This window comes from Protopterus annectens, chromosome 3.part1, assembly GCF_019279795.1.
Source record: "Protopterus annectens isolate FY-2018-M chromosome 3.part1, PAN1.0, whole genome shotgun sequence".
Classification (NCBI taxonomy): domain Eukaryota; kingdom Metazoa; phylum Chordata; order Ceratodontiformes; family Protopteridae; genus Protopterus; species Protopterus annectens.
Window position 1 is genome coordinate 155,715,548 of NC_056732.1, and position 20,548 is coordinate 155,736,095.

Here is a 20,548-nt window from a genome sequence, read left to right on the forward strand (position 1 = left end):
TCGTCAAAGAGAGGAAATATAACCGTGGGAAGCAAATTCTTCTCAGGGATTGCCATTTAATGTGTCTTTTTTGCTTGCTGAACAAAATAGAACATAATTACAATAACTGTGCTGTCAGTCCTTTGTCCAAAAAAGCATTCACGACCATGTAAGTTCTTTAAAAATGTACTTAGAAAAAACAAAGGCTCAACAAGCTCATGCATGGCACAGTGTCTTGTGAGCCTTCTTGCCCCAACATCCAGTGATTACCAAGAAAGAAACCTAAGAAGGCTAAACGCAAGTCTTCTGCTTTTCAGCCCAGTCTGGATATCTCATTTGTGTTGGCAGAGGAGTCCGCAGACTATCTGGCACCATTGGCTGCCCCCACTATCATGATCCTTTTGGAGGGCAATATGGGGTAGTCTACTTGCATGTGTACTGTGACTGACTAAATGTTTGCTTCAGATGAAAATGGGCAACCTCAGCTGGCTCTTTCCTATGGGATCGAAGGGGATTCCTCAGATTTTAGACAGAGAGGAGATACAGAGTTCCCTGATGGAAGTTCATCAGGGTTCTGAGCCAGTGCCATTTCTGTTTTCCCCCTTGCCAGGAGCTCTACATGGATGCTTCCAACCTTGCAAGGAGACCCTGTTCCAACATCAAGATTCAGGGGGTGGTAAACCAAAGAAAGAAAGAAAAAAATCATATGAACATAAAGGAGATGAAGGCTCTTATTCTGGACCTTCTGTTCTTGAATCATCTTTGGACTCTAGGCCCCCTTCAGGGACTACATGATGATCACATAATACAGAAACAATCAAGGGGGTACCATGTCTTGCCATCTTTGCAGATTAGCCCTGATTACCTTGAAGATTGACATCCAGCACTGCCCTCTCATTCAAACAATGTATATATATATATATATATATATATATATATATATATATATATATATATATATATATATATGTGTGTGTGTGTGTGTGTGTATATACATATATATATATATATATATATATATATATATATATATATATCTATATGGATTCGTATCACTTCACTGAAAGACCATTTCACTGACACCCATTTCACTGAGACCGAATCACCTAAAGTTCATTTCACCTAAAACTCATTTCACTGACAGGTAGTACTCTAAAGCTAGTCAAAGGTATATGTCCTTTTCCCCATGTTAGTGCAATCCTGGTGTTAGTATGTATAGTTAGGGGGTGTATGGGGGGCACAGCCCCCACATTGAGGAGTGTGGGGGGCATAGCACCCCACCTAGTTTGGTTTTACCAAATAATAAAAAACAAAACCAGACAACAGAAAACCAAATTAAGTGGGGTATGCCCCCCTCACCTCTCTAACTATATATACTAATACCAGGATCACACTACAGTAGGGAAAAGGACATATACCTTTGACTTGCCTTAGAGTACTACTTGTCAGTGAAATGTGTTTTAGGTGAAATGAACTTTCAGTGAAATGAACTTTAGGTGATTTGGTCTCAGTGAAATGGTCTTTCAGTGAAGTGATACGAATCCATATATATATATGTGTATATATATATATATATATATATATATATATATATATATATATATATATATATATATATATATATATATATATACATATATATATATATAGCCTCCTCCTTCAGGCAATGACCTCAGAAAGGAACACAGTGGCAAACACTCTAGGCAGGTCCAAGGTAGATTCTCACAAATGTATGCTACTCAGAGAGGTCTTCCTGGGAATTGTCTATCAGTGGAGTATTCCCCAGACAGACTTTTTTACCTGCACCCACAACAGGTAGTTAAACTGTTCCATTCCAAGGAACCATGCCCTCATGTTTACAAGACAGATACCATGCCTTTTTCCTGGAAGTAAAGATTTCTGTACACTTATCCTCCTTACCACTGTTACCAAAGGTCCTTCACAAGATCATGAAAGACAGACTGAAATATTGCTGGTGACTCCCTTTTGGCTCTGACAGCACTGGCTCTCTCTTCTTCTCAATTTGGCCAGAGGCAGTCATCACAAGTTACCATCACAGGATGGACTTGCTCAGTCAGAGCAAAGAATCTCTCATTCACCCTCATTTCCAAACTCTGCAATTAACTCTATGGGTGGTAGAGTTTAGATTCCTTTCAGACACTACTTTTCAGAGGATGTCCTTCAGGTTTTACAGGAGACTAGAAAACAAACAACTAGAAATCTTATGTTTCAAAATGGAAGAGATTTTCTTTGTGGTATCAAAGGAAGAACCAGGACTTTTTTCAAATTGGAAATTCCTACTGATCTTTCTTATTTCTACGAGTTGCTAAATTCTGTCCTGGCAGACTCTTTAGTAAAAGCTCATTTGTCAGCTATATCTGCTTGCCTTCCTATAGATTCACTGCATTCTGCACGCTGTTATGTCAAACAATTTTTTAAAGGCATCTTCCACATTAGGCCTCCAGGAAAACCTGTTCTACCCCCTTGGGACCTCAGTTATGCTCTGGAATAAAACTGATCCTGGCATCTTTTGAACCAACTGCGAGTTCTTCCGTAAAGTTTGCACTTGGAAAACCATTTTGCTAGTGATTCTTGCTTCAGATGTCTGAGCTGCAAGCAGAGATGGATGTTCTACCCTTCCTTGTTTTCCACAAAGATTGAGTTACCCTTAGAACTAATCCTTCTTTCATGATAAAGGTGGTGAAAGAGTTATCCTTGAATCAGTCCATCAGTCTTCCTTCTTCCCTTCTTAGAATAAAGGGAAAAGAGCTCTTCATTTATTGGATGTGCATAGGAAACAGGTTTTAACTGGAAAAAACTAAGAACAGCAGGAAATTAGACCAGCGTCTGTCTCTTTCCAAGAGAGGAAACTGGGTTTGCCAGTCTCTAAACAAACCATTTCTATTTGGATTTCTAAAGTCATTTCCTTTTGTTATTCCTTTCCTGACAAACAACTTCCCATCTCTGTCAGCACTTATTCAACTAGACAGTAGCTTCTTCTGGAGCTTTCTTTAAGGGCTTCTAGAGCTATTATTGAAGGAACTACTTGGCTCTCTGTCCACACATTTACTAAGTATTACAAGCTTCATGAGTTTTCTAGAATTAGAATAGGAATTGGATAGTCAATCTTGCAGGGCTTGTTGGATCACATATTTATTTTTTCTTCCGCTCTCTTCCTTCTGAACAGCTTCAGTAATCTCCCATCTGTCAGTAATATTGCAACAGTGATCTTAGAAGGACATAGTACATTTGTGTAAGAACTTACCTTAACCGTAGATGTCCTACTGATCACCGTTGCAGTATTTGATCCTACCTTCCTGTCCCCCTATGGACTTCCTTTTTCCTTTTCCAGGCTGGGGTTGACCTCTGTGGCAATTTACAAATGTATACATTTATCTCTCCTCCTTCTTCACTGTTTTGGTCATGAACAAGTAAGTTCTGAGATAAATCATGCCCATATATCTCATATTTACCTCCCACCTTTGGGCTTAGGTCATACATCAGATGTACAGCATGAAAGGATTGCACTCAGGCTTTGGTATTTTGACTGTATGTACAGCAATCCTTGGAAGGATATCCCATCATCAGTAATACTACAGTAGTGATCAGTAGGGCATCAACTTTTATGGTAAGTTCTTACACAGCTGTATGGTCTCCATACAGCTGATTAGGACCATAGAAATTGACAGTAAACATGCAGTGATCCTTGTATAGCAGTGATATAAATTTCAGCAAATAAATTCATAGACTTACCTAGGGATTCGTTAACAAGCTGTGTATGCCATGCTGAAGCTAATATGATCAGCTGGCTGTGCACAACAACCAGCAGTTTAACTGAGTATGCAAGACTTCAAGCAACCATACACATTGAGCAGCACTTGACTATGGCCAGAACACATGCTGGCATCCATGTTGAGGTGCAGCAGGGCTTGAATACACAGTATAAACACAGGATGGTAAATAAGCTTAACCTCAGTCAGCAAGTATGCCTGAAAAGCATTGAATGAAACATTACTAGCAAGGGAAACTTGGAATACATAAATGACAAGGGAAGCCTAACAAATAGATAATCAGTAAGTGCTCTGAACTGAATCCGGACAAACTAATCTGAATAGAGGATAAATCCTGAAATAATCATGGGCAATCAGGGACACTTTTTAAATTGTTAGTATTATAAGTTGAGATGTTGACAGAGTATGAGAATGTGAAGTGGTATACATTTTTAGATATGAAAGAAATGGGCACCTTAATTTAGTGTCATGATTTACTTAAGTAAAAGTCACCACCTTTCTCCAAAGTTACCCATTCTTACATGGACAGAACTAAAATTGCAGTCAAACTCAGGGATGTCCCTGAAATCTGACAGGAGGTATGGTAACAGTGGGCAAGGAAACCTGATGCAGTTGAACATTGCATTCAGTGCAGGTAGTGGACCTGCAGGGGATTTAATAGCATTGTCAGGTATAGTAGGATATAAAACATAGGCAGTATTAATGTTCCAAATGGATCAATTGGTGATGTGTATACTGACGTGCAGGTAAATCAAATGCACACATTCCTATGCCTTTATATCTATTAAAGTAACAAAGCAGGAGTAATGGAGAACAACCATAAATAAAACTGTGGAACAATTCAGAAAGCTAAGGAGCAACACTGGACATAATTCTCAGACAAGTATTGATACTGGTAACAATAATAAGAGCTGTGGCAGCATCATGCATATTGGGAAGGGTAGGAATTGGGATCATTAATCAATCCCAAATCAATGTGTGGTACAATTCACAGAGACCTGTTACAGAAGTAGAACTGTCACTTTGAATAGAATATCACTTGATTGTGCTGCAGTGCATTGTTACAGATGTATAACTATATCAGATGACATGTAATTACATGGGAGATGTGGGACACGTCATGAGAAGTACACAATCTACTAAGATAGAAATGCTGCAAGACACAAATCATGTGGCGTCAGCCTGGTAACATCTTGGTTCTGTGTGTATGAATGTCAGTGTATACCTATGGACATGAGTAGTTACATGTGAAATGAAGACCACTCATGATAGATAGCCCCTGGATGAAGTAATTACAATAAAAATATGCCTGATGTCAGTATTGTGTGAAGACAATTGCTTCATACACTGTTTCACTTTATTATATATATGAAGGGAGTGTAAAGCAATTGTGGCTTACCTGTCTGGTTCCAAGCTGCTGCCATACATACCCAAAGTAATGCAGTCTGATAAAGTACACATCTGAAGGTAGTAGACTATCATGCCCTAAATCAAAATTGGTCTATAACTGAACAGTGTGCATTACATCTGTAATACCCGGACAATATGCTACTCACCTCACAGAGAAGTAAAATATTATCATTTGTTGGTAATTGAACAGTAGAAACCACCTGTTGATTGTAACTTCTAGCATACTGTGGCCTAAAACATTGTTATTATCCACTCTACATCAGCCACACTCTCCATTTTGGGGCCATTGGCATAGCCATGTTGTCAGAGGCTAATTTTCAGAAGTGTTTGCCACAAAACAACTGACAATAACTATACCACAACACGCATCACTTAATGTGCTTTGTACTAACTGTTGCACAGTGGAATACATCATTATACTGGGCATGCTCATAAGGAAATACAGCAATTACTGAATGAACATCACCTCCCCATACAAAGGAAAAAAAAAGTATAGTAGACTATCATAACAAATGTCTTAATATACTCTGTGATCACTATGTATGACACACATCAAGTTCTGTTGAATATATCATTCTTCTCTGTAACCACTATATTGTCAACAAAATAACAAAAGGCATATACAACTGGGTTAGAGCATATACAATGTACATCAAGCTCCTCTTGAGCTATGCATTAACTGATGATGCCACACTAGACTTCATATCACATTTGTCAGACAACACACACTTGACGGGATAACCTGTGCATAGTATTTGAATGCATATGGCTGCCAGTAAAGGGATTACAAAAGTTTGCTTGTCTTTCCCCAGTTGTAAAAATTTACAGTACATAAAGTTTTAATTAATGTCTTTTGAAAAGCCAGTCTAATGTGTCACCAGTTGGTTGCACACACTCAGTCATTTCACTTTGTCAGATATGAACACATCTACCTGGATACATAGTTCATAGAGCTGTATATTGACCAGTAATGCCACAAGACAAAAATGTATCTGATTTCTGATGAAGCACATACTTGAAGGGATTACATCAGCAGTCTGTTGTAATGATTAAGCCTCCCCTAAATGACTTCTGTGTATCAGAAATCTTCAGCCCTGTTAGTGTTTAGAGTAGTGTGGGTTTGCATGTTACCATCTGTTGAGTAAGCCATTCCTATCTGTCATTAGTGTCTTCCACAATAACATTACCTGATTTAAACCCTTGCTTATCTATGTCCACAATGTAGAGAACTGCTGATGCCCCAGAGGAGATCATTAGTACAGGTTTTAGAAAGTACAATTTAATGGATGAACTTAGTGGTGCATTAGAAGCAAAATGAGTCAAATAAAATGTGTTTGAATTATCAAAATGATGCAGCCATGTAACAGTTCACCCAATGGTGATTTATCCACATCACATCTGTTGATGACCCCATTGCTAAACAATTCAAATCATCTGTTATACAACCACAGTATGGGAGAATAGCTGGATATGAACTACTACCTATGTCCATCGCCTACAAAATTGTTGTTGGATCCCTCTCCCCATGTGAATGTTTCACCTAAGTGCAATTTTGCACACCAGATCTGTTGAGTAAGCAGGTCCTATCGATCACTAGAGTCACAGACAAGATATTTTGGGTAAGCTATTCCTACCTGTTACTTGACTCACATACCCTCACACTCTTTAATCATTACTGGATTCGAACCCATACCTATCTAGGTCCAAACCCTAGAAAGTATTGAATCAATTTCCAACACCAAAGAAGAAGACTTACAACAAGTGTGAGACAAAATGTTTCTGAACGTATTATATCATCATTGTGTTGGAAAGCATATGTTTCAGCTAAAAGTGGAGTGAAATTGTTATGGCATCCCTCTCCCCAAGCAAATATTTCTCATAAGTGAATCTGTGCACAGCAGATCTGCTGGATAAGCCAGTCCTACCTTTCACTAGAGTCACACACATTCACAGTAATTAGCCATTATTTGACTCAAACCCCTACCAATCTAGGTCTGCAATCTATAGAGCATCATATCAACTGCTGACACAAGAGGAATAATCTTATTACAAGGGTCAAATAGCACATGGTTATACTGTACATTACATATGCTGAGAGTGTATGGGCAATGTATTTTGACAGGAACTCAAAAAGCAGTGTGTTGATCACAAATAATACATACTGTAGCAATAACTCAAACATCACTTCATTCATGGACATTGTTATACTGTGAATGATATGTATGTGTGTCACATTAAGGTGTAGTGACCATTTATATGGTGACAATTTTCAACCAGCAGAGTAGCATCCTGCACTCCTGACTGTTCATCTCAAGACCATTCTATGAAATTCTTGATGTAGGATATGGATCATTTACAAACTGTGTGATGTACGTACATTGTGCAAGGTCACTGCAAGCCATGCAAATCAAACATAGAAGATTACAGTCATTAATGATACTTATTAAGTGTGTACCCAATGGTCCCACTTCACTGGAACACATTTGAAACAGTAATGTTTTCAGGTCAAACATTAATTACATTATGTAACAATTAGACAGCATCACAGTAGACTCCTCATACCCTGCTTACAATGAGTGAATAAATCATACACAATTAATAAAAGACGCTATCAGAATCACTTACTGAGGCTCACTAATGTCAAGATCATGTGTGCGACCGATGGCCAGGTATTATCACATGCACAATTATTTTCTGAGGTTTTGCATTTAGAATGTGAATAGCAGTGGTCTAAGCTGCTCCAAGCCAAGTGACATGCAAATAAGGAGTACAGGCATACAGACATTTTCAATTCTGAGCCATTTGAATCAGAATGTGGTAATGTGTACTGTGTCATCAGTTAAACATTTGGTATGATCATTACAGTAAGGTGTTCATAATATGGATAATGAAGGAACACACCTCTGCACCATCCACATATTTGAAGATTGTTCAGATGTTTAACTCATAATATAGTTGTATTCCTCATACAATATGTGTTGATCTAGCAAATCATTGAGGACTGAAGGCAGTATATACTAATATGTATGTATGAATCACACTTTAATATCCTTCAGAATATCCATGCTAATGCAACATCTTCCATTATGACAACTTCCTATGTGCATGAGAGGAGTAATTGTAATGTCTCTATTTTTGAGCATTTTTCCACCCACTACTTTTGCTTTTGTCCAGATGTCTTGCAATTACAGGTGGAAAAGTATGAAGAGGTGTGGGATAGTGGTATACTAAATAAAGGAAGAGGCGGGATACTGGAGGTGGAATAACATATCTATGCCATATTTCATAAGGGAAATTGTTATTAGAAAGAAAACCTTAAGTAATGTTTGTCATAACCTTGGAACTGAATCCCTGACGTTCAAACTCAATATTCTGTATACCGTGGAATTATCTAATCTCACCACAAAGCAAGTCACTGTCCAAGCAGTCAAACACATATCTGAAGAGACAATGACAACAGTATGAAGTCAGGGAGTATGTGTGTAACAGACTTCATGATGTAATTACAACTAAAACTTTTCATATGGTCTACATCAAACCATGTAGCCTGTGAAATATCTGAGAATAACTTTCTGCTAATAGAGGTATCAGTCTTGCTTTTTGTCACATAGCTGGGCTAAGCGTAGTTGTGCAGCAGGAACTGAAATACTGTAGCTTAAGGTAAATCATCTTTTTGCCAAGGGATGTCAAATGTAATTCACCGTTAGTCAGCACAGGTGTATGATGCCAAGCATCATGCAAATGCTGAGGAGAAAAATAGAGAGTTTGGCTTATGAGCCATTTCTGGCCACATGTATGTGGTGTGTGAAATCTATTTTTTGACCAAATTAAATGTGTGTAAAGGGGTTGATAGGACTGTGGTTGAAATGGGAAGCAAGCAGAGTGAAGGACGCTGGAGTAAGAATAAAGGAATTTGCAGGATGGTGGTGGGAGAGCATCCTAGTTATGCACTTTATCAAAAGGTAACAGAGAATTTCTCCACAGAATGTGAAGAATTTGGATATTCACCATGTCAGGGGTATGTGACAACTTAATAATGTTATGTGGCCAATTGGACCAAATCAAGTGTGTCATGCACACACTTAAGTGAAGAACTATTTGTGGGACATCATTTTTGTGAGACAAGTACCCTTTTAAATTTTGTTTTTGAATGAGAGAGGAGTATTGGGGAAGGCAGTTAGGAATAAGAGGGGAGGTAAGTAAAGTAGGTTAGGTAGTAGGAGCAGGCACACAGGACATACAAGACATGCAGGGATGGTGGTGGGCACAAGAGGTGAATGGGGGACACCATGATTGGGGATAGGTGGGGCACTTTGGAGGTACATCCTCACCTACTGAGCTATCATCACTGGTATAGTTAGGGTGAAGTGAAGGGAGTAACTGTCCAGGGAGTAAAATGTTATGGGGCATGGCCATCCAAGCCTGAGCACTCTTAGTGCATACAAACTTTGAAAAGCCAGTACTGTACTTGCAGTCAGACCTGAGTTCTGTACCACTTTGTGTTGGGTCTAAACTGTAGCATCTGTTTGCTACTGTTTAAAATAAAAATAAAAATAAATTCTCTTAAGTAAATCCTGAGGACTGCAGCACTCTGTATGTGGCATAAATTGTAGTAACAGCTAGTTACAAATGCAGTTTGCCACAATTTAAAACAAAAGTCAAGCATGCTTTTTTTTTTTTTTTTTTTTTTTTTTTAACTAAACCTGAACACTATAGCTCTCTGTGCATGGTATAAACTGTAGCAACTGTTTAACTGTTTTTTTTTCTTTAAATAAGACCTGAGCACTATAGGGCTACATGTGTAGTACAAACGGTAGCAGTTTGCTACAATTTAAAAGAAAAAAAAAAGATTATTTTCTTTCGTTTTTTTTAACTAAAACCTGAAACCTGTAGTGTTCCATATTTGGTAGATATAAACTGTAGCAACTGATTGCTGCATTTGTAACAAGTAGATTGCTGTAGTTTAAAATGAATGTGATTTTTTTTAATTGATTCACATCTCAGGAAGGAGAGGTGAGAGGCAGGTCACAGTAATAGGCTTTGACTGGCTCCTACATTCAGGACCACCAGGTACATGATTACATAACTTTTTATTTTATTGTTCTACAACTGAGAAAGAGCAAGCATGGGACAGCCAAATGACCTTATTTGCTGGTTGTGTCCTGCTTTTCAGGAGCACCATTCAACAGGTCATGGACCAGTGCCATATTGTGGAATGCTCTAGGTGTTAGATGAGGCAGCTATCCCTCTAATTATCATCACTGTCTCCTGTCACAGAGACAATGGACATGCTGGATGATGCATCACTTTGGCTATTTGATGCAGGACTTTTTTTATTCAGCTGATGTGGGCACCAAGCACCCCCTCTATTATCTCCTCCATTACCCTTGTCAGGTCTTGATTGGTGATGTAATCACCACCTCCACTGGCAATACTACAGGTGCTACCTGATGCCGTTGGAGCAGGTGGTGCAGGAGTTGTGGAGACAATGCTAACCAATTGTGACCCATATGTGCTGAGCATCTGTACTGTCTGGGGTGGTGCCACTGCAGACATCTGTGGAAGGATGGTGGTCTGATACCCTGTGGCTGGTCTAGCTGTCCATGCATCAGAAATTGATGTTCAAATGTCAATTTAATAAAAAAGAGAAATAAGGTGACTGGAAAGACAACACAGAAATATCACAAATGATATGTCAGTTTAATATATCACATTCCATTCATATTGTCAAATAGTTTAAGATTTCTCACAGCCACATATGAATGTAAATCTATTCACGTGTTAAAATATGCAGTAATATCTTCAGTATTATACACATTAGGAAAAGAGTTGTGTGACTATTGTATATATACTTCATGCATTCCAGCTCATAAAATGTCCCTGTTAAATGATTAAAATGTCATTATAACAATAATTGCAGACAAATACACATTTAAGTAATGCAAAATAATTGCTGCTATGTGGAATTGAATTCACACACATCTAGGTTAACTGAAACATTGGCTAATGCAATATTGCAAGTGCCATTCAAGCAGGCACATATGGTTGTTTTATATAGAGCTGTCCTACTAATTTCTGACTTTGTCAGGCAATTATGGAAAATGCCCTGATAAAGTGATGGTAACTTCTGATCTGTTATTAAATGGCTATCATTCATACTTGAGACATACTTACCTCATGCCTCTCTGAGCCATTGTAGTCTCTCCTAATGCACCTCCCTGTTTCATTCTGTTTCTTCAGAAGCTATATAGACCAGAAAAAAATTCCGAACACATTTCTGTGTTAGCATTCCATGGTATTTTATAAGCTGGTAATAGCTCACTAAACGTATACAACTGAGATGGGTCATTGGTTTAAAAATATTACTCCAATCAGTGTTCATGTCACTGTAATAGTGACAACATTGTTCACTAGTGTGTAGAATGACAGTTGTACTGATGACAGCCTTGGCCAAGTTTTTTCAAGCCTCAGCCTTGTACTGGGACCTAATATAGTCTTCCCACAACAGTTTACAGTTGTATGACAAGATCAAAAAAAATTTTGGATTCCTCATGACACCAGTTCTGGGCTTTGAATGAATCACTACCCTCACTATCTCCTGCCAAGTCCTCTTAAGGATAACATGAAAAATGGTAGAGAATTGGTGCCCGATTGAGATCTTACATATACCAGCTTATGCAGAATGATGGACAAGCCTAGGGAACTGCATTTGCATGACACAAAGCACAGAAATGAAAGGGAATGGAGTGAAATGTGGGTATGCATTCTTCAATGTACACTTTGGGTGTGAAACATGGCAGTAATAATTGGCTGTGTATACTAATCGGTGTATTTCCAAATGTTCAACTCTGACTCCATGAAATGCTGATTGACATCTCTTCTGCATTTCAAATTATATATTGACACCCATGTCCATGTTCTTTGGAATGGTGAATGGCAATTATAAGTAGAACATAACTAGATCATAAGTAGAACATTGTCACAAACAAATATGACATTACATTCTCAATGACTTTGTCAGTCAGTGTTGTCCTTAGTTAAATTTAGTTCAGGTAGTACGTAATACCTTAGTGGCACATACATTTTACAAACTGTGAATAAGAGCACCTGGGAATCATACCCCTGGCAGAAAAAAATGTGCATTTCTTTAGTCTGTGTATTAATTGTTTATGCCACTGGAGAGCTGGCATTTCCAGGGTGTTATTTGAAGTGTACAATTTTGAACATTACTGGTGATAGCCCTAATTCTGATATCCCTGTAAATGTTGCACTTTGACATGTTCCTCTATTAGATTAATATTTTGAGGCATACATGTACTCCCATGGAAAAGTTTCCATTGTATTGATTTTATAATTCATGTAATGCTTACTGATGGTTGCTGAAGTCTAGCATGTTTGTGTGACAAATGGCAACATCTTAGTCCATGCATTTATTTTGTTAGAGTTTTTGCCATAAGCCGTGAAGTGTTATTTATTTACAGTCATTCCTGCATGGTGACAGTGCTCCAAGTCAAGTGTCATGCAAAGAAAAAAGTAAGACTTTTAAAATGCTGACTTTGTGTGATGACCTGTGCTATTCATTAAACACATGATGCATTACTGTTATTATGCATATTGAGGGACAGGCCATAAAGAGTTTACAGGACATGATGTTCTGCACAGCATTTATCAGTACAATATGCATATGAGGTAATAATAAATCTTATTCCACTGAAGCCATATTCAGACATATGTTTAAACCTTTGTTGTTGACCTCTTCAGATTTCCATATTTCCTTTTGTTGCTAAGTGTAATGCCTCAAATATTTGCATAAGAACTATTTGTAACGCTATGCCCATTCAAGTGTTCTTTAACTTTACTATAATCAGTGCAATAAAGGGCATGACACAGATCACACTTAACTTGTTTACCACCCATTAGACATTGCAACATTCATCTTTTAACTTGAAAGTGTACTTCCAGTGAAAGTCCAGTAAAAGGATAAATGGCAATCATTTATTCTAACCTCTAAGTTAAAGCAGTTCCTAATGTGGATTCAAATCCTGCACTGGCTGTGCTGTCCAACTGACTATATTTACAAGTTAAGCCACAGAGAATTTTAAGTGAGAAGGTATTCAGTGCTTTCTAAAGTGCTGATGAAAGTGCACAGCTGACACTCTTATTTGTACAATTGATGAATAAGTCTTTGCTCATGCAAACTAAATTTTTGAATTTTTCCCTTGGGAAGTGAACTGTCATTTACTGATAATTACTGCTGACAGTCACCATTGCTCAATGCAAAGCTCCGTGTAAAGGATGAAGCCAAAAGAAAATTAATCATAACTCAGTATGATGATTTATCGACTTGATGGCCTTATACAAGTAAAATGATGACAGTAAGGATCATTTTATAAAAAATGTAACATATCTAGATTTGAACCCAGCAGCTATGGCATTACATGAAAACTTGTATTTCTCATAGACCTTATCATGCATTCATTTTATAAGATTTATTAAAGAAGGGGATCATATGGCAGTTTACAAGAGGTGAAGTTATACATAGCATATATAACTGCAATGTACACCTGTGGTAATGAAAATATTTACTTTCCACAAAACATGTTCAGACAAATCTATATTTCCAAACTAGTATGCTGCTAATTGTACTGTATTTGCAATATTATGCACACAAAAATGTGATTTACTATGACAACTGCAGCTGACACAGATCACAGTTACCTTGTTTATCCTCCATTATACATAGTTGTTTTGAAACATTCACATTTGAAATTACAAGTGTATTTCAGGTTCAAAAAGGTAAAAAATTTTATTGTGACACCTAAAATCAAATGTCCCAAAAGTGGATTTAATCTCTATGCTGCTCTTCAGGGCTTACTTCATTAACATGTTGAGACACTAAGAAGGTTACATGACAATTATATTTTATGTATTTAGCACAGTCCAGTGTGCTGACCGAACCCACTTCCACCAGTCTCATTCACGCAAATGACAGCCAAGTGTTTGCACATGCAGTTTTTTTTTTAGTTTTGGCCTTGAGAAGTTAACTGTCATTCATTGATAGTCACTGCCAGCAGTCACCAACAAACAATGTTGAGCATCCTGCAAACAATGAATCATTGTGATGATTTTTTAACTTTGTGGTCATCTACCATTAAAATGTTGACATTGATTCATTCCCTCCGCAAGAGGTCTGAGTTTGTACAATAGCTTCCAAATGGATTGGTGTAGTCCTTTTACAAGAATGAAATTTCCATCTCAGAGTTCAAGCCAGTGTTATCTCTAGAACCACAAATGTTGCTAGCAAACTGTAAACTGCAAACTATTCGGTACAAAAAAAAGTTTCTGCTGTGGTTGCATTCATTTGATTCTAGGTCTTATACTGGATTTTATAAGCAACAATAAACACAGTAATGTTGTATAAACAGCTTAGATATCTCCATAACCATTCAAGCAACACACACATACTGCCAGCAACATTTTCTTCATACATCTGCAAGCTTTCATACACAGCTAAACAGTTCTGTATGTGTCACTTGGCTATTGAGCTATTTTTAAAAATATGAAAATTGTTACACTACAAATTATCTAAAATAATGCTCAGTATCTCTTTAGCTGCACTAGACAGAAGTCAACTATCTATGCAAGTGGGATTGCCATCATCTAAGTTTTAAGATGGAATCTTTAATATATTGTATGGTACATAGTTTGGGAATTATTATTGTAGACATGGACAAACAATATTTGATACCTAGAGGCATCAGTAGGATGTAACTGCAGAAAACCATGGAGGTGTCACTAGGGGTAATAAATTAAGGATCCCTACTTTTAAACAGACATCACCCTATCCAGATTTGAACTGAAAAACCACAGTATTACCATAAAATATTGATATGATTAAACTTGTTTGCCACATTAACACTGATAAAAAGTAATGCTGAGAAAGTAAAACACATATACTCAGCTGTAATTCTGAGATTTCACATTTTGAAAGGAAGACACACATATACTATCACTATTCTCATTTGTCCTTATACAGTGTATGATAGTAAAGCATGTGAAAGTACAAAAAAAAAATCTATGTAAGACAAGTGCAAACTTTTTCATTTTTTGTTTGCATTACTCTATTTTAATAGCTTTATAACATGGTAACAAAATTGTATTACATTTTGCAATGAGTTTGACTTTTTGTTTGTATGTGTAAGTTGTATATACTTGATATGACTTACAGATACTTTGAACTCAGAAGCACATTATCTTCTAACACTATTTTACCAGAGTGTATATAAAAGTTCTCTCCTAAGTCAGTAAATGTACATGAAAGGTTTGTAAGTAAACATATTTTCACAGACACCTTCTGTAAGTGTACTTCCCATTAGCAGGAGTGATAAACACTTAATTAAGTATGCACAAATGCTAGTGAGTCACACTTTCAAAGCATTATCTAGACACAGTTCTAAATACTCACTTTTATATGCTCAGGAGTATACATGGCATTATGTAGGTCCTGACACCATGTTTCCCCTGCCCAAGACTGCAAACAGATTAAGTGACTCTGGAATGATAATGAGCTGACACCTAATTTATATATGGTTGAAGGACTTAATCTACATGAAATAAGCAGAACCTGGGGCTATGGAACTTCCATCATGCTAGGGAAGACTGTTTGGATTCCCAAGTGATGCCAGACAAAACTGCTGCTACTGATTGTTAGAACTGTTGCATTTACATTACTTTTTTCAGAGCTGTCTTACAGTGTCTGTCAAGGTATGTTATGTTCTATAGAACTACCGATTATGGAATTATTTTAATATTTTTTGTTAGCAGAATGAGTCCTGTCTATACTTTGTGAATTTATGTTTTATTGAAGGTATAACACTTGCTATTGCAGTGCTCCTTTACTTCTATTTCATGGGTTTCTGGCAACATTTTTTGAGGATGTTGATATAGGTCTGACTTGAGAAGTTATGTAGAATAAACATACACTGCTGATGCCATTAGATATAAAGTGTTGTCTGACACCATAAAAGTCAGACTTGTTCTGTGGTGCTTGCATTAAGTACTGTGTTTTGCAGATAGTCTTACTGCAATCAACTTGTTTGTGTTCAGTTAGTTCACATTTAAGAGACCATTTCAGAACAGCATGTGAGAGTCTCCTACTACCATCTTTTTCTCATCAGACACTGCTGATGTCATCAGCTATAACATGTTATCTGACACAACAATAGCCAGACATTGCTATGACTGCTGTATTAAGAAATGTATTCTGTAGAAAATTAGGTAAGGGTACTAGTTTTACTGCAGTCAACTGGTGTGTGTGTGTGTGTGTATGTTCATTCAAAAATCAGCAGGTAATAATGCTAGACTGGCATGTGAGTCCACAGCTATGTCAGACTCTCCTCCAAACATCCTTTTGTAACATACAGTAATAATGTTACCCTGTATAAAGTGCATTCTGACAGAATTCAAGGTAAATTTATGCTGCGGCTGTAATGTTAAGTATTATGTTCTCCAGCTTCTCTAACTAGATGTTTATCTGACAGCAGGCAACTTTAGTGAGTATACATTCAAATAATAATTTTGAGGCAATTTTACATCAAGATGTGACACCACATCCATGTCATACACTCCTCCCTACATTCTCTTCTCATCATACAATGATGCTTTCATACTCCATAAAGTACAATGTGACAGTTTTAAAGTCAGACATATGTGATGGTTCTAGTGTTAAATTGTCTGTAATTCAGCTTCTACAGCTACACAGGTTTAATGTTCAAATCAGATCCAGTGTACTGCTGTGTTTGTAGATAGTGGTACATTATGGTCATTGTATGATCTTTTGAATTGCTTTCATGTCAATATCGCTTAGGATAACCTTTAATGTAGTCCCATGCATCCAATATCCTCTTTTTTCCTCTGGCCACATGATATCCTTCCTGCAGAGGCGTGGAGGATGTCCTCATATCAGAGATTCATTCACACATCATGAAGCAGAGTCCTTCCATGAGCCTCTATAAGGCATCTCCAGACCACTGGATGTGTGATTGCTACTTCTATCATGGGGTGGTAAACATGTCATATATCGACAAAGGTAGTATGTAATGCAATCAAACAAATACACACAGATATAGGGATTTTGCTTTAAGTTGTATAATAATGGCTAGCCATTTATGTGATACTAGCCATTAACTTACTAATGTCATATGACCCTAAGAACATTTCATATGTCAATGTTGCTGTCATCAACCTGTGCTATGTTGAGGCACAGATGTATGGCAGGCCTACAAGAGGGTTTTACAATCTGTGATATGAGGTAGAGTATTGATGGACATTGCTGACATTTGGTTACATGTTTCTTTCATAACAGCTGTAGTAATATGGCCCTTGAGAACTGTTGACATGGAATCATACTATGTATATTGTCGGCTTAGTAAGGCATAGGTTTTTGTAGTGAAGCAGATTAAAATTCTATGCACTTCTCAGTCAACTGTCACAGTGACACTTGCAGTATAGCACACGTGTGTATGTGTATACCTACCATCATTAAATGCTCTGTGACACACATCAATGTAAATTCATAATGATTGCATAGGCACACAAGTCTTGTGTCAGCCACATGTTGCAAAGCTGCCATATACACAGAAATATTGCATGTTTTGATTCAATTGCTCCATTGTGGAATGCATTGTATGCACAATTGTGATGCTATTCCCAAGGATTATTGAGGTGGTAACTAGCACCCTTGTGTAACTATCAGCATTTGTGTCAGTAGATATTTTGCATGATCCACAACCAACTCATTTATTATGTGTCATTATGTGGCATCAGGCTGCTCATACACACCTTTCCCGTGAAACACATATAAGCACATGTTCTGCAATTGATGTAATTTCCTGACATTGGTATAGTTGTATGACTGTGAGAACAGTATAAGTGTGGTGCATGTGATGCATAATCCAGGTTGTTTTTAGAGGTGTTGTCACAAACCATTCACCTAAATTATTGTGAAATGTTAACGGGACTACACCACTAAGTAAACAGCTGTTTGTTGATGCCACCAGCCATATTCAACCAGAGAAAATAGACAATCTGCTAGCTTTCTCACACTTCACCACCTTGATGCTGTTGGCTATCAGCCAAAGTATGTATGCAAACATTACTCAGTTTATCTTCTCAGGAGAGCAGCTCACCTGTGCACTCTCTAAGGCTAAACACACAACATCAATGGCCTCTGACAGCATCCCCAGTTGCTTGTAGCATGACTTAAAACCTGATCTAGCAGACACAGTTGGATCCCTACATAAACACAGCCTCCAGGCAGCTTATGTTTTTGTAGAAGGGTGTACATCAACAGTCATCTGTCTGAATAGGGGGACATTACCTGATGCAGGAAGTTATAAACCCATAGTCTAGACTCTCCTCATCTGTGAGGCAGGCCAATGACTCTTCATGGACTGTATCAAAAAAGACACACTAGATGAACAAAAAGCATTATTAGTTCCTTTTTGAAAACAAATACACAATCTAATTGCAACATAGACAGCACACCCTTATGAGCAGTCCAAGTGGTACATGACCTCGGTACTCAGGTAGATAGCAAGCTGAACTTCCACCAACATGTGACCACAGAAGTGACAATTGCCTTTGTATGTAGCACAACTCCTGAGTATGGGCAGGCCATCCACATCAAAGGACATTATAGTCCCACTGTTCTCAGCCCTCATCACACCAATAATTCAGTACAATGCACCCTTTGGCATATACATCACCACACATATTCCAGGGATGATTTACCCAAGTGTATCAGTTTTGCTATGGTGAGGTTTCACACATCATTTTGTTCAAACATAAGTATTCTTTGTGATGCATAACCATTAGGAGTTGATGGTGCAGACTTCCTTTCAAGGTGTTATACAAGATTCATGTGTGAGACGTCTTCATGTGATGCACCCAGTAAATACACAGTTCATTGACAACATTGATGACATGGGTTACATTCTTGCAAGTGTGGATCGTGACATATATGTGTCATGCAAGCCTCTCAACTAGCCAGGATTGCTCGTAATTTATACTACAGGTGCTACAGTGTCTCTCTTAACATCTCCCGAGAGTGGCCATTATTGAAGATGGTGTGCTTGATTCCCCTTATAAATTACTAAAAAACTGACACAGCTCTACAAGTGTGCTCATGCAGAACTTTTGTAGTAACTCACAATCACATACGTTATGTCAATAACACAGATTAATGGTGGTATTAGTTTGATATTTTCTATGATTGTGTGTGCTTCTGTCTACTGTTGTCTATGGTCCTATTGCTCTGTGTCATGACTGGTTGAGACTTATGCTGAGATTATATTCATATTCCAGTAACTGATTTTGCACATCTTCACAATATACATATAATCCTTATTGTATATACCATCCTTGATAAACATCCTCACCAGTGATCATGTCAATGTGCTTATATAATGACCAGTCATCTCTATTGATATGTGACCTGGTGTGACAGTCACAAAATATACAATAACCGTTTGATGATATGACTATACCCACACAGTAAGTATAAACAGCAGTACGTATTGTATTATGTACATATGTAATTACTGTTCAAGCTATAACTGTCTTGTCTTTGGGGTGTACATACATTGACATGTCCTTATCTGGTGTACATTACCATGTTTTCACTTGTTGTTTTCTGCGTTCTTCATTCCTACCATACATGTATGGTCCTTTTCAATACACACACTTCCCCAGAATTGTGTATTTTTAATGGCAGTCTATGTACTCTTGCTAATCACCAACCAACCTTTATTTCAGTATGCTTAAAACATGTTATACTGTACTTTGCACTACCTACATCTTCCTATAATGTGTTGGAATTGTATTCATTGGATTAAATTAAACCCTGGTGGTCTTTGTGGCTATCCACGCAATCTTGCAGAACAAGTTTGTTCTACAGTAAACTTGTCTGCATGTGTTTTTGTTGCTTTACATTGTTTTCTGGGCAACAACACTCTTTCTGGCCACAAAACCTCACTTGTATTCATGCAAACACAAAGAACGACATGCATATGGAATTAGCACTGCTGTTCATTGTGCAAAAATGTGAACTCTGTGTTGGCTTCTCACTAATCCTACATGGCTTTTATTAAAGCCCCATGATAATCTAATAACTGAATAAACAAAATTTTCCTTTCTTTGTAGGTGACATATGCATATATAGCTATAAGTCTATAAACTTTCCTGAGATTATATTCATATTCCAGTAACTGATTTTGCACATCTTCACAATATACATATAATCCTTATTGTATATACCATCCTTGATAAACATCCTCACCAGTGATCATGTCAATGTGCTTATATAATGA